Source organism: Octopus sinensis, linkage group LG1 (assembly GCF_006345805.1).
Source record: "Octopus sinensis linkage group LG1, ASM634580v1, whole genome shotgun sequence".
Lineage (NCBI taxonomy): Eukaryota > Metazoa > Mollusca > Cephalopoda > Octopoda > Octopodidae > Octopus > Octopus sinensis.
The window spans coordinates 146,997,963-147,014,167 of record NC_042997.1 but is presented as its reverse complement, the minus strand read 5'-3'; positions in this window follow the sequence as shown (position 1 = coordinate 147,014,167).

Here is a 16,205-nt window from a genome sequence, read left to right as displayed (position 1 = left end):
TCTCGTCTATGGCGTCTTTTAGATGGTTTTGAATGTCTTTTGAAAGTTCGCTAACATTATAAGGATTCGAATAACAATTACTGTCTGTGACTACCAAGTTTCAAAACGACGAAAAATGTCTATTTTCGAAGTCGATTAGCTGTAAGGTAGTTTAAGTTTAGGTGGATTTCTGATATCACTGGAATAGATCTTGATTTAAACCGAAAGACCAAATGAAATAAAAAGAAAACTTACGCAGTCTTCGATTGCTCATAAATTTCTGAATATGGTAGGTGTTGCTGTTATTATCAGAGTCAGTTATCATTCTCTAAGCAAAATTTCACGTAGCGAAGAAATATTTCATATAATCCAATGTAAATAAGTTGTTGGGTTAACGCTGTTTTTCCTACATACATACATATATTCATACATAAATACATACATATATAACTATATGTGTGTGTGTATACACACACACACATACGCACACACACACACATATATATATATATATATATATATATATATATATATATATATATATATATATATATATATATGTATGTATGTATTTATGTATGTATATCTTTCGTCTAAAAGTTACTCTTAAGCACTTCTAAGTCCAAACCTATGCATTGTGAGAGGATTTCTAATCAATCTTCTTTCTCAAAACAATTACATATATATACATATGTATATACATACATATATATATATATATATGTGTGTGTGTGTGTGTGTGTGATAAATAGTAAATAACACATAGTGTATATATATATATAATGCATATATGGGTACAGCACGTCGCCAATGGTTCAAATAACATGAAATACATATACAACGAGAGAAAATGGAGAACAGTTTTTGGCTGTCTATTCACTCCGCATTTCGAGAATTCAACGACAATATGAGTCTTTAAAGACAGTTGTTCCCATAAATTCTAAAATAAAATTTAGGGTTTATGGACGGTCAAAGCTGGGAACAAAAACATGACAGTGAAGACATACAAGGAAACCAAACGAAAACAAACATGGAGGGTCGTTAGACCAAAACGAGATGAAAATAGTGAATGCTATGAGAAATATTTTTTTGAAAAGATAAAAGAGAGAGAGAACAAAACGTTCCACTCTTTTGAATGTCCAGGCAGGAAAAGAAAGATGGATGATGGTCACGTGTGAGCAACGAGAGAGAGAAGGGGAAGAGAAAGAGGAGAGAGAGAGGAGGAGTAGAAAACGGTGATGGTGAAGGGGAAAAAGGGGAATTACAGAAGAATGGAGGAAGACCACAGTATAGAGAAGAGAGTCGCATCATATATATATATATATATATACAGACACACATACATACATACATACATACATACATACATAAATACATACATACATACAACATACATACATACATACATACACATACATACATACATGCATACATATATATATATACATACATACATATATACTTATATATATATATATATATATATATATATATACGTACTTACATGCATACGTACATACATTCATACATACACAAATACATACATACATACATACATACATACATACATACATACATACATACATACATACATACATACATACATGCATACATACATATATACATGTCTCCAGTGAGGATGACGTCATGATGCCCCACAACTTTAAACAAAGCCTTAGATTCAATTCAGACGGCTATTTTGAAGCTGCTGGAGATTGTGGTCAAACTCTGGTTGAACAGGTCTGCTGTTGGAAGGCCATATGCATGGCAGCAGGATTCAACTCTTTGCTATACTCCTGGAAAGAGTCAGAAGTGGTTATGGGAGAATTTCTAGGATTTTACTAGCCTCAATTTCTCTCCTAATCTCCCCCTATTGTAATCCCATGGATTACTATGTGTGGGATGCGATTGAGAAAGGCACCAACCGTTCTGCTTGCAACAGCATTGCCGAGTCGGTGGCCAAATTGATGGAGATTTTCAAAGATCTTCCGAGGAACACCGTGAGGAACACCGTGAGGAACACCGTGAGGAACACCGTGAGGAACACCGTGAGGAACACGTGCGCCAGGTTCCGGAGTCGTTCTTGGGGCCGTGGTGAAGCTGAGGGCAGCTACATATAGTAAACTGTTATCTCCCAGCCATAATCTAGTTGATATTTATGACTTCTTTTCAATACTATGATACTGTGGGGTTTTTTTTTTTTACCTTGTATGCAAACAATCAAATTTATCCTGAACAGACTGTATACATATAAGTAGTATCTTTCTTTTTAAATTCTTTGAATTATTCCTATAAATAAGGGGGATGATTTTCTAACAAAAAAACAAAACTCCGTCGCTGGAATTACGATAACAGCAATGATAAATGGTTATAGTTCAATTTTAGAAAAGTATTTCATATTTTTACCATTCCACTAACAGTCTGATATTGTAAAGCGCATGTTAGCTTATATTCTTTGCCTAAAAAACCCCAGGTTTTCTTTTTTAGATTACTACTAAGGCATCATCTAACGTAACCTAGTGCACCAATAGTTATACTCTATACAGAGAATCTCTTGAATTCGAAGTGTCTTTCCAGACATGCTCTCTTTCTCATTAATGCTGAAAGAATGTTTTCATGGGCAAAACATTCTGAGGTTTATAAATTTTACTATGTTTTACCTTGCGATTTCCTTGAAATTTTAACTGAGGTAGTCACTAGAATTCCTTGTACCTCCTTATATTCAAATGAATGTAAGTGCTCAATGGTACAGAGTACTCAGTCGAAACTTAAGAGGCACAGAAATCGATTCCCTGTAGCGGCTTGCTGGCTACTTTTTTTTACACGCAGGCGTAGCTGTATGGTAAGAAGCTTGCTTCCCATCCACATGGCTCTGAGTTCACTCCCACGGCGTGAATCCTTGGGTAAGTGTCTTCAACTAAAGTTTCATTTTAGTATCATTTTTAAGGCTGCAAACTAGCAGAATCGCTAGCATGCTGGACAGAATGCCTAGCGTCATTTCGTTCGTCTTTACGTTCTCAGCTCAAATTCCACCGAAATCGACTTAGCTTTTCATCTTTTCGAGGTCGATAAAATAAATACCAGTTGAACACTGGGGTTGATGTAATCGACCTACCTCTCCCCCGAAATTGCTGCCCTAGTTCCAAAATTTGAAACCGATACTAATATCTTTCTTAAGGTGGGGAGCTGGCAGAATCGTTAGCGCGCCAGACAGAATGCTTAGCGGCATTTCGTCCGTCTTTACGTTCTGAGATCAAATTCCACAGAAGTTGACTTTGTCTTTCGTCCTTTCGGAGTCGATAAAATGAGTACCAGTGGAAAACTGAGGTCTATGTAATCGACTAACCCCCTCCCCAAAATTTCAGGCCTTGAGCTTGTAGTAGAAAGGATATTAGTATCATTCTTAAATGTAAGTAAACGTAATCTTCTCTGTTTGAGCGTGCAGAGTACTCCATCACTAAGTCTTTGTCGAGTATGCTAGTAATAGTTCTTGTGTGGCATGGAGCATCTAAAGGAAACTCTTGATAGGTTCATTACCGAACCATGGGATGTTCCTACTGATGGCAAAATCTTGAGGGTTTTAATATCTACGGAGCCAGTTCCTTCGACAGGTATTTCTAATTTAATACAAACACTATTACGAGGGCGTGCTAAAACGTTCCTTGCTTTGGGTAACAGAAAATACAGGAAGATAAGCTAATTATGATTTTATCCAACATATCCCCCTCTCAGATTCACACACTTATTGCAGCGGTCCTTCAGTTTTTCTTAACCTTGTAAAAAAAACTCAACCAGGCCTTTTGGGATACCCTTAAAGCCAAGAACTTTTCAGCCCCACCTCGTAACTTGATTGTAAGATTATATCTCCTACTGCCATATATTCTATGTATGATACAGTACACTTTGGTCAGATTTTTCTTTGCTTATATCATTTTATATGATATATATTCGACAATACTTGGGTATTTGTAGTAGTCATTGTGTGAAACAGACAGATAGATAAATAAATGGAGAGAGAGAAAAAAAGAGAGAGAGGCCATTGCTGTAAAGATTCTTGGTTTGGGAAGTAGTTTTTCTGTGTCGACTATAATTTATAATTTCTCCAGACAAATCCCATTGTTATATCAAGTTATAACGTTGCTGGTAAATCCACTGTAGCATTATAAATATTACCAGCGTAGGTTTTTTAAATCATCCTCAAAGAAATAAAGTGTCACATTAATGTCTCTTGCTATTGAAGGTTCATGCATGTAGCTACTGATTTTTTTGTAAAAGAAATGACAAGAAATTTAGTACGGAAGCACATATAGGCTGTCACCTTAGAATATTATTTTTGAAAGATTTATAGCATCAGCTACAATCGTCTTTTTTTTTATTTTGATTTCAGGGATGTATGTATATATGCAATAATACATTCATATATGTGTTTATATATGTATGTAGTAGCTATGTGTGTCATTATATGATGTGATTTTCGTGATTCTACATTTTAAAAAGGCATTAAATAACTCTGTAAGCAATCACAAGAAAATCTGTAGAGCCATAAATGTGTTGCCGTATGATTATATAAGAATTTGTTAGGTAAGAAACTCATGAACCAGTTATTAGTAAAGCATCATACCTGTGTTAAATCAAGGCAATATTTCAATGGATTTGTGCACACACAAATATATATATGTGTGTGTGTGTATGTGTGTGTACATGTATAATATACATGCATACCTGTCTTTCTCTTTCTCTCTTCCTTTCTTTCTTTATATATATATATATTATATATATATATATATATTATATATATATATATATATATATATATATATATATGTGCGTGTACATATATATATATATATATATATATATAAACATCTAAAAATTAGGGAATGGAGTGGATAACATCCAGGTTACATATGTCTCATAGCTAGCAGAACCTTGGAAGTAGTAAATTATCCAAAACAAGGGGTAGATCGAAAGCTACTCTTCAGGCCAAGGATACCTTGATTATATGGAGTTTACATTGTCGTTAGGAGACCCCGTATTAATTGGCAGAGGATTCGATCGAAATACGTAGAAAGTATATACATATATATATATATAGAAGTGTGCAATAGATATAATTATATATGCACATACAAAGTGGCATGTTGGATACAAATGGAACGCTCTGATCATACATATGTACGATCAGAGCATAACTTGTTTATATATGTTTAATCAATTTGTATCTTAGAGTTATCACCCTTGCTTTTCTTAGCAAGAAGTGTCATTAAAACAAATGAGTTTTTTCTTTTATTTTTATGTGTGTGACATTAAGCATGTTTATATACATGTTTCCCTGCACTACTACTACTAATACTGGTTTCAAATTTTGCCACAAGGCCAGACATTTTAGGAAAGGGGTAGTTAAGTCGATTACATCAACCCTAGTGTTCAAATGAAACTTATTTCATTGACCCCGAAAAGGACGAAGGTCAAAATTGACCTCGGCAGAATTTGAGCTTAGAACGTGAAGACGGACGAAACGCCGCTAAGTATTTCACCCGACGTGCCAACGATTCGGCCAGCTCGCTGCCTTACAACAAACAGTAGTATTAATGACAGTGTGCATGGCGGTGATGTCGGCACACAACCACTAATAATAATAATAATAATAATAATAATAATAATAATAATAATAATAATAATAACTTTTGGAAAAGGATTTGGAGTGACAAGAAGACGTACAACATAAATGCAGACTGGATTATACAAACTGAAGGATCCGACCAAAATTTACAACAACAAGCATGGGAAGACATCACAATAGCAGACCTAAGAAAGGCACTCACGAAGGCCCATAATTGGAAATCCCCCGGTAAAGATAGGGTGCCGAATTTCTGGCTCGCATCGCTCCCATGCGCACACGGTAAGCTAGTTCAGCTGCTCAATGGAATTATGAGAGACCCAAGAAAACACCTGAATGGTTAGCAAGTGGCATTACTTACCTACTCCCAAAGAATAACGAAACCAACCTTCCAAAAAACTATCGGCCTATAACCTGTCTATCCACCACGTATAAAATCCTAACATCTATCCTGGCGGAGAAAACATATGCATTCATGGAGAAGAACGATATTTTCCCCATTGAACAAAAAGGTGCCGCCGAGGCTCTTACGGATGCAAAGATCAACTGCTAATCAATCGTATGATCCTTGAGAACTGTCACAACAAGCGCAGAAATCTCAGCACCGCATGGATTGACTATAAAAAGGCCTTCGACAGTATACCGCATCCATGGATCTTGAGATCGCTGGACATCTTCAAAATTTCCCCTGTGATTTCAAACTTCCTGAAGCACAATATGTCGTTGTGGAATACGAATCTCCAATTATACCACTCTAATGGAGTACTTGCCTCAGAAAATATAAACATCAACTGTGGAATTTTTCAAGGTGACTCACTTTCACCTTTAATATTCTGCATAGCCCTAATACCCCTTACAAGTGAATTAAACAGAACAGGGTATGGGTATAAAATTGCCAATAAAAAAATAAGCCATCTATTTTATATGGATGACTTAAAACTTTATGGTAAAGACAATAATGAACTTGAAGGCCTATTGCGCACTGTGAAAGCATTCAGCGATGACATCGGGATGGAGTTTGGACTTGAGAAGTGTGCCAAGGCCACTTTCCAGAAAGGGAAAGGGAAGACCACAAATTCAGTCGTGTTAGATGTTGACACAGTCATAAGAGAGCTTGAGCAAGAACAAACATACAAATATTTAGAGATAAATGAAGGCTCAGGTATTCAGCATGCAAGCATGAAAGAGAAAATCAGGAAGGAATGTTATAGGAGAGTTCGTGCAGTCCTGAAATCTGAACTAAATGCACGTAACAAGGTGTTAGCTATAAATTCCTTAGCAGTTCCAGTTGTTACTTATAGCTACAATGTGTTGAACTGGAATATGAGTGAAGTAAAGAATATAGATAGAAAAATACGCAAGCTGCTGAGTTGTAATAGGATGCACCACCCAAAGGCAGACGTAGATCGCCTTTACCTTCCCAGAGCCCAAGTAGGTCGAGGCCTGATCCAATTTGAACTAGCTTACAAAACAACCACAATTGGACTGGCCAAATATCTCGAAATATCGAATGACTGGATGCTAAAGCTCGTGGAAAATCACGAGAGACGAAAGAAGCTTCATTCTATCATAAAGGAAAGCAAAAAATTTGCTATTGATCTCGTGCAGGATACCCAAACTGAACAACCCGAGGGAAGTACAGCAACTATTGTTGCAAAGAAGGTGAAAATGATAGCAATGAAAAAAGCGCACGAGCAATTGGCTGATAGGTGGGAGGAGAAACCTCTGCACGGCAAATATGTGACTCGCAGCAAACAAGCTGATGTTGACCAGAAGCAAACCCATCAGTGGCTACGGAGCTCAGGGCTAAAAGCAGAGAGCGAAGGTTTCATCCTGGCTGCTCAAGATCAAAGCCTATTAACCCGGAACTACCAGGCCAATGTGATGAAAAATGGAGCAGACCCAAAATGCCGATTCTGCAACGACATGATTGAAACAGTGGACCACCTAATCTCTGGATGTAAAGTCTTAGCACCAGTGGAGTATAAATTAAGACATGACAGAGTTGGCCAATATCTCCACTGGCTAATAAGTCGGCATTACAATATCAAAACTGCCGACAAGTAGTATAATCACCACCCTGAGGCTGTAACGGAAGGAGAAAATGTAACCATTCTGTGGGACTTTCCAGTACATACAGACCGAACCATCAAGGCCAATAAACCAGATATTGTTGTGAAAGACCAAAACAATAAAGTTTGCTTATTGATCGACATGAGCATCCCCTGTGATCATAATATCTCAGCGAAAGAGTTTGACAAGCTCAGAAAATATAAAGACCTACTCATTGAAATTGAGAAAATGTGGCATCTCAAGGCGGTTACAATACCAGTGATCGTAGGAGCACTAGGAATGATCAAGAAGGGAACCGAAAATTATATGAGAATGATCCCTGGCTTACCATCCCTGCAAGAAGTGCAAAAGATTGTCTTAACTGGTACATCACACGTATTGAGAAGAGCATTGTCGATGTGAGAACTGTTGCTGCTCATGTATTTTAATTTAACTTTAAAAAAAAAAAAAAAAAATGAACGAACTACTGAGTTTGGTTTAATGGCCTACCAATGTATACTATGAGTTTCTTTGCCCTAGGAGTCGGGAAGACACTCGGCAAGAAATGGATGCAAATTTGAAAGAAGAAAAAAAAAATAATAATAATAATAATAATAATAATATAATAATAATAATAATAATAATAATAATAATAACCGACATTATTAAAAGCAGAACTAATCTTACTATCACCATTTTATCTATGTAACCAGTATGCAATTCGGCTCGAGTCAAAATTTATCTAAGAAAATCAATTTTTTCCGATGTTAACTTTCAAGCTGAACTTTGTGACCGCACCTTCGAAGACAACCACCAGCCTGTGCATGCCCTGTGGGAGATAATGGCATAATCATCATCAAACAAAATTTCTGTAATTAAAACATGCGTGATCTTGGTCTTAGCTTTAATAGGCAACACCTTAAACAAGTTGGCATCAGTTTTCTCTGTACGTATATACCTTCTATTAACCTCCGAACTTCACCGTTCAGCATCGCTGTCAAATAAGGTGAGGATAACGTTGGTGTTAGCACACATCCTTGCTTTACTCCCAGTGTAACATCAAGCTGTGTAGAGATGGAATTTGTCTGTGTCATTACTGCCCTCGGGCCAGTGTCTTGAGATTCTCTTACACGAGTGAACTGTCCCTGAGACTTTCTGGGAATTTATTACAAGCTTCACCATTTTGCCGCGTCGAATGCCTTTGTGGAATCAACGAAGGCCATGTTCTCTGTCACACATTACTCCTGGACCCGTTGGTGGAAGAACACTCTTTCCATTCTTTCTTTTATTTTTGAACCACTATTACTACTACTACTACTACTACTACTACTACTACTACTACTACTACTACTACTACTACTACAAATACCAACAACAACATCAGCAACGATATCAACAACACTACCAACACCACCCAAGCCAACATGAACTCTAATACCTTCACCACCACCACAATCTCTACCGTCGTCACTACTTCTGTTATCACTGCTATTGCTACAACTCTCGCCACTATCACCACCATCACCACCAACAACAACAATATCCGACACCACAGCCGCCGCCATCACCCTCCCCATCAACACCGTCACCACCATCGCTACCGCCATCATCACTCGCTCAACCTCTATTCCTGCTACCACTGTTATCACTACGACTATCACCACGAACATCAAGATCGTTACCACCACCACCACCACCATCAACGTTATCATGACGACTACCACATCATCACCACTGCCTCCATCATCGCCATCACCACTGTCGCCAATAAAAACCCTTTCTCCAAGGTCTACCAATACCAAATCTTTAGAATAGTCTGTGACTATGATGAAACAACACGTATTGTAATTTCCGGCCAAGATACTATGTTGTTAGCTTCGTGAATCAGATGTTCAGTTCTTCCTATAATAGATTATCATTGTTTAAAGCAAAAATAGTCAGATTACAGCGGAGCCTTCATAGGATATTTCAATCAACCTACAGACTAATCAAATATGTATGAATAAATTGCTTTAGCGTTTTCTCAATACCAACAAAAGAGCAGCTATGTCATACTGATAGAGCCAGATCTGTTATTATTACTATCATCATCATCATCGTCGTCGTCATCATCATCATCACTATCATCATCATCAGCGTCGTTGTCGTTGTCGTTGTTGTTGTTGTTGTTGTTGCTAAGGTGGTGAGCTGCGAAAATCGTTAAGAGGGCGCGGGCAAAAATTGCTGAGGCAGCATTTCTTCCGGTTCTTTTACGTTCTGACTTTTCGGATTCCGCCCAAGATCTAGTTTGCCTTTCATTTTTTTCGCTTGGCGGGGGCGTGGGCGGGATCGATAAAAGAAGTACCAGCTGAATACTGGGAGCCGACGTAAACGACTTAACCTTTCCCCCGAACTTGTTGGCCTTCTGCCAAAATTTGAAACCATTATTAGTAACGGTAATCGGGATGCTGCTGGTAGTAGTGGTGGTGGTGGTGGTGGTGGTGGTAGTAGTAGTAGTAGTATAGTAGTAGTAGTAGTAGTAGTGATAGTGGAGGTGAAGGTAGTGGTAGCGGTGGTAGTAGTAGTAGTAGTAGTAGTAGTAGTAGTAGTAGTAGTAGTGATAGTGGAGGTGAAGGTAGTGGTAGCGGTGGTAGTAATAGTAGTAGTAGTAGTAGTGATGGTGGTGGTAGTAGATGTAGTAGTAGTAGTAGTAGTAGTAGTAGTATTGATGGTGGAGGTGGAGGTGGTGGTGGCGGTGGTGGTAGTAGTAGTAGTAGTAGTTGTAGTAGTAGTAGTAGTAGTAGTAGTAGTAGTAGTAGTAGTAGTAGTAGTAGTTTCATATACACTCAACAGATTAGGCTGTTGGAAAAGAAAAGAATCCTAACATCGGGCTACAAAAAGTAGCCTCAGATGTCAAGAACCATCCTATTGGGTTACAGCAAGTAACCTTAGATGCCAAGAACCCTTCTAAGTATCCTAGCTATCCCTAATGACACTGTTTTCTGGAACTGCACTAAACTGGGGTCTATGCCTATTTCCTCTACCCATCTGTTCAGATCTTTAAGGATAGTTCCCAATGCACCTATAACTACTGGGATACCCGCACTTTCCATAGTCTCTGTAATTCAATAGTTAGGTCCTGGTACTTTGCTATTTTTTCTATACCTCTCATATTAATTGTTTCATCATTTGGGACTATTTTTTCTATACCTCGCATAATAATTTTTTCATCATTTGTGACTGTAAAGTCAATTATCTGGCACTTTCTATTCTCTTTATCTATTACTACCAAACCTTCTAGCTTCTATTACTCTGTCAGTCTGAATGTTAAGGTATTACTTTCTAATACTTCACTAGGTTTGTATTCATACCATTTATCAGTATGTTCAACTCCTAGCTTTCTTCATAGCACCCAGTGGATTGCTCTCCCTAGATTGTCATGTCTTTTCCACTTTTGATTTACATAATCTACATTGGGAATCTATTTGGTTTTTGTCTATCTTGGCTTTTATTCAATTAGTCCTCAATGCTTGATCTTGTGCAGCTACTAACAAACTTTCTGTCTCCCTCTTTAGCTTTCCTTTCTGCAACCATAACTATGTCTCACTACTACTATTTGCTGCAACTATCTTTAGAAATCTACCATGCAACGCCTTCTCCTGTCAGTCAGATAATTTCTATTCTTTTTTTCTGGTTTTTAACTTCATTTGGATTTTTGGTTTCCCTGTGTCTTGCTGTGACTCTAGCAGCTTTTAATAAACTTTCTTCACTATAGACTACATAGGAGTCTATATCTACTCTAGCTAACTCCACACAGTCTTCTACTGATATTAACTCTCTTCCGCCTTCCTTTCTAGGCAGGTATCATTTTGCTACATCTGCCCTTGGGTGGAGTACCCCATTCATATTGAATTCCTTCCTAGTTCTTCTGTCTAGCCTTGCTAATTCAGTTTTTGTCCAATCTACAAAAGCTGCTGATTATCTAAGTAAGGATACAGCCCAAGTATTTACAGCCTTCCCTAGATTCGGACCATTAGCTTCCTCACCATTTATTTTAATTTTTATTGTTGTTGTTGTTATTATTATTATTAGCACGCCGGGCGAAATGCTTAGCGGTATTCCATCTGGCGCTACGTTCTGGGTTCAAATTCTTTTCAGTGTCGATAAATTAAGCACCAATGAAACACTGGTGTCGATGTAATCGACTAGTCCCCTCCCTCCCCTAAAATTTCAGGCCTTGTGCCTATAGTTGAAAAGATTATTATTATTATTATTATTATTATTATTATATTATTATTATTATCATCATCATCATCATCATCATCATCATCATCATCATCATCATCATCATCATCATCATCATCATCATCATCATCATCATCATCATCATCATCATCATCATCATTATTATTATTATTATTATTATTATTATTATATTATTATTATTATTATCATCATCATCATCATCATCATCATCATCAATCATCATCATCATCATCATCATCATCATCATCATCATCATCATCATCACATCATCATCATCATTATTATTATTATTATTATTATTATTATTATTATTATTATACTTTTGATTTGCATGTTTGTCACAGTCATTTGCGAATGAAGGATAAGAGACGTTACATTATGATTGAAAGCTTTGGGAGAGGAAGTAGCGACATTCTTCATCTAATACAACACAGACTGAAAGCTTGGGGAGGGGAAGTGGCAGAGGCAGTAACGAAATATCCTCATCTAATATAACACAGACATTTAAATGGATAGGTTTTTCTAAGGATGTGGGCAGCACTTGTCAGCACAATCTTTTGGATTTCTCTGAGAAATGGTTCTCCTGGGATCTTATCTAGATACTTCTGACGTCCCTTTTTTATCATACCTGGGGCACCTACAATTATTGTTATTATTATTAGTAGTAGTAGTAGTAGTAATAGTAGTAGTAGTAGTAGTAGTAGTAGTAGTAGTAGTAGTAGTAGTAGTAGTAGTAGTAGTAAGGCGGTGAGCTAGCAAAATTCTTGGCGGCATTTTGTGTCTTCTTGTTCTGAGTTCAAATTTCACCGGGGTCGACTGGGGTCGATGTAATCGACTGGTCCCCTCCCCCAAAATTTCTTAAATAGCAGAACGGATTAGTAGTAGTAGTAGTAGTAGTAGTAGTAGTAGTAGTAGTAGTAGTAGTAGTAGTAGTAATATAAGGCGGCGAGCTGGCAGAATCATTAGCACGCCGAGCAGAATGCTTAGCGGCATTTCGTCCGACTTTACATTCTGAGTTTAAATTCTGCCCAGATCGACTTTGCCTTCCCTCATTTAGTGGTCGATAAATTAAGCACCTTGTGTCTTTTGTAGAAAGAAGTATTAAGAATTGTATAGGCGGCGTGCTGGCAGAATCGCTAGCACGTCGGGCAAAATGCTCAGCGGCATTTCGTTTCTCTGCATATTCTGAGTTCAAATTCCGCCGAAGTTGACTTTCGGCTTAGATAAAATAAATACTAGTTGAGCACTCAAGTCGCTATGTCAGACTTAGCCCCATCCCGAAGTTGCTGGCCTTGTGCCAAAATTTGAAAGCATTATTATGGTTGTTGTTGCCTCTTCGCTGGTTTCATTCAAGTTTCAGCTACACCTCCTAGTGAACCTCTATGTTCCTGTGTACTGTATCGTATAGTCTTCTTTATATGGAGGATGAGGGAGTGAAGATTTTTCCAGCTTGTGTACTACATCAGTTCGTTTTGTTAGTGAGGTTTCCCAGTAGTGTGTGGTGTGTGTCATGTGAATTATTATTTTTAGTGGGCATTAATTTTGTAGAGTATATGTTTGATCTGCTGTTATATTTTATTGGGTGCTAATTGGATAGCGTTTGTTCTGTCTGTGAAGACTTCTATTTTAGCTGCGCTATTAAATTAATGATATCTTGTACAGAATGTGGGCTGTTCCTGCCAGAGCTATTTTGGAACAGTGTATAATGTTTTCAACCCTGATATGGCTTCTGTGTTTTCTTTCTGTATTCTTTTATCATACACTCCAATTAAGTTATTGGTACTCTTTTCACCTTCATGTTCCACGTCTCTAATATTTTGATTTCGAGATCACATTTTGACATTTTTTCAGCATTTTTTCATGCAATATTTTTGTAGAAGAGATTGTTATGCCTATCCGTATGTATGTCTTTTCTTTCTAGCCCTCGGTGATGACGTCTGGATACTTTTAAGCAATGTGAGCAGGCTTATAATAGATAGTTGTGCTCAGGTCGTTGCCATGTACTGTGCTTGGTACATGTTTATACCATAAATTGTGTTTTCACTTCGAAGTGTGCACATATTGCCCGGTGGATATAACCATCCCCTCAGTCATATCTGTGTATATATTTAGATTTTGCAAAGACAGGACTGTTGGAAATGGTGCGATCAACCGTTTCATTGTGTTAGTTGTACATTTTACATTTGGTGTTGGGTTCCATATTTTGTTCTTATAATTGTGTGTGATCAGCCATTGTTCTTTCGCGGTGACAATCAGTCCTTAAGTTACTGCTTTTAGTCCGGAGCTTATGAGTCTTTCACTTTGGCGTATTTCGTCGCTCTCGAGCCTTGCTGGGAGTAACTTGCCGTGGAGTAGTTTATCTCTGTATTTCATCTTTAGTATATTTTGTAATACTGTTTCGTGTTGTTGTTGCTTTCTTTGTGTCTCCTTAACCAGCTCTGTTGCAGTGTTATCTAAAATTTATTGTTACAATGTCGTTTGTGTTTGTTTTGTAATTTATCGCTTCCTTCTATATAGAGAAAAGTTCTTGTTTTTTTCTGTATTTCTTAATTGCGTTCACCAGTCTTTCACAGTTTGTTCCTAAGTATTTTACCAGGTTCGGCTATTATTAATTAATAATGGTTTTCTATTTGTGTCAGACCACAAATATCTACATTGAGCTCATGGTTTCCTTACATACACAGCCAGTAGCTTCCTAGTTGTCCAGTCTAAACTTTCCAACTCATTTAACCTCCCGTTTATTATACTGGAGGTGTGATTTATCTATGATTTATAATCGGTATGGCTAGCGGATTTATAGCTGTTTTCACTGAAAATTGAGTTCAGTTTTTAATATTAGCCTCAATCCTGTTTCCAAATTTTCGTTTTCATTTCTATGTGCTTTTTTTTCGTCCTAAAGTTGTGTGTGTGTATGAGGGGATGCTGAAAAGTTCCTGACCTTGGGTAAAAGAAAATACCAGAGGATCAGTTAATTATGATTTTATTCAACATATTTCCCTCCCAGATCCACACACTTATTGCAGCAGTCCTTCAGTTTTTCTAAGCCCTGTAAAAGATCTCACATTTCATCAACAATGACTCATTTCAGTGATGATTCTTTCTAGCAATGGCTTTGCTCGTATAAGAGAAAGTAGGTAAGATACATTTACATACATACATACATACATACATACATACATACATACATACATACATACATACATAAATGATGATGGCTGCCCCCTCGTTATTGAGTATGACCATTGCACGAGGCTTAACTGTTATTGGTGCTGTGATCGAATGTGACTTTTATTTGCTTTTTAAGGCTACAGCCAGCCATTCAGTTGAGACTCACAGCACCATCAACAATCATGAACAATGTTGTTATCGTGCAATGCCTGTGCAAGAAGATTTTTTTAAGTGAGGAAAGGCTGTGCACTGAGTCAATCCTACTCACTAAGCAACAGCAGCCATAATCCGAAAAGAAGAACAAGTCAACATCATCGGTAACCACTGAGCCGCAGATTTATGTCGGAGTTATCCCAGTTACCTGAGTTACCTTCTCCTAGAAGGATGCCCTAACAAAGGCTAGGAGTCCTTCACTTCCAATGGTTTAACCGCGCGATCGGGTATTCAGTCCGATTATTTCTATGTCCCCCATGTATATACATATATACATACATACATTTATATATATATATACCTTCAAAAATCTACCAAAAACTCCAGATAAATAAACGCATCGTTGAAAGTGGGATAGTGAAATAATATTAAAAATACCTCACTTTAATTGTGAATTGGTTCCAATTTCTGGATTAAAGCTTTCTTCCTTCGTTAATACAATACACGGGGAAATATAAATTGTTAATTTAATGTATAAATTGCCTATAAATTTTTATAGCATGCTGACTACCTAATAAAAATCATTAACGTGATTTTTATCCTTGCATTTACTGCCTGGCTATTCTTGTAATATACACGTTGGCTGTTGTGAGGGGATTCAAAATTGACTTACCTTGGATCTATAGTTGCAAATATTTGTATATAGATATGTGAACCTGCTTTGTACGGTATGTACAGTTATATGATTTTATATTTCCCCGTGTATAGTGTTAACGAAGGAAGAAAGCTTTTTTTTTTTTGCTTCAATCCAGAAATTAGAACCAATTCCCAATTAACGTGAGGTTTTTTGATATTTTTTCACTACCCCGGTTTCAGCCATATGTATATTTACCTGGAGTTTTCGGTAGTTTTTTTAATGTATCAGCACTTCAAGCATGCTGAAGATAGGTTGTTTTCGCCCTTGCTCCCTTAATATAATTATATACAT